Genomic DNA, 241 nt, shown 5'->3' with positions numbered 1-241 from the left:
GCATTCATCCTCCTGACCTACAGGGAAGCGGATGGTAATAGGGTAGCCAGACTGCCCCTTTGTCTATCATACTGGGTCATGGTTGTATAAATAATATCATTTTATGTGGGCCATTATGTAAAAAATGTAATGGGTCCTTGCCGATTATTAGGCAGAGATCATTGGTGATTGACGCTGCCTACTTCAGATACTGCTGGAATCATGACCAAATGTTGAAACTGGTGGCTTTGCCAAAGAAGAA

This window comes from Galeopterus variegatus, unplaced genomic scaffold (genome assembly GCF_000696425.1).
Source record: "Galeopterus variegatus unplaced genomic scaffold, G_variegatus-3.0.2 Scaffold10013, whole genome shotgun sequence".
Taxonomy (NCBI): domain Eukaryota; kingdom Metazoa; phylum Chordata; class Mammalia; order Dermoptera; family Cynocephalidae; genus Galeopterus; species Galeopterus variegatus.
Note: the sequence above shows the minus strand (reverse complement) of the source record.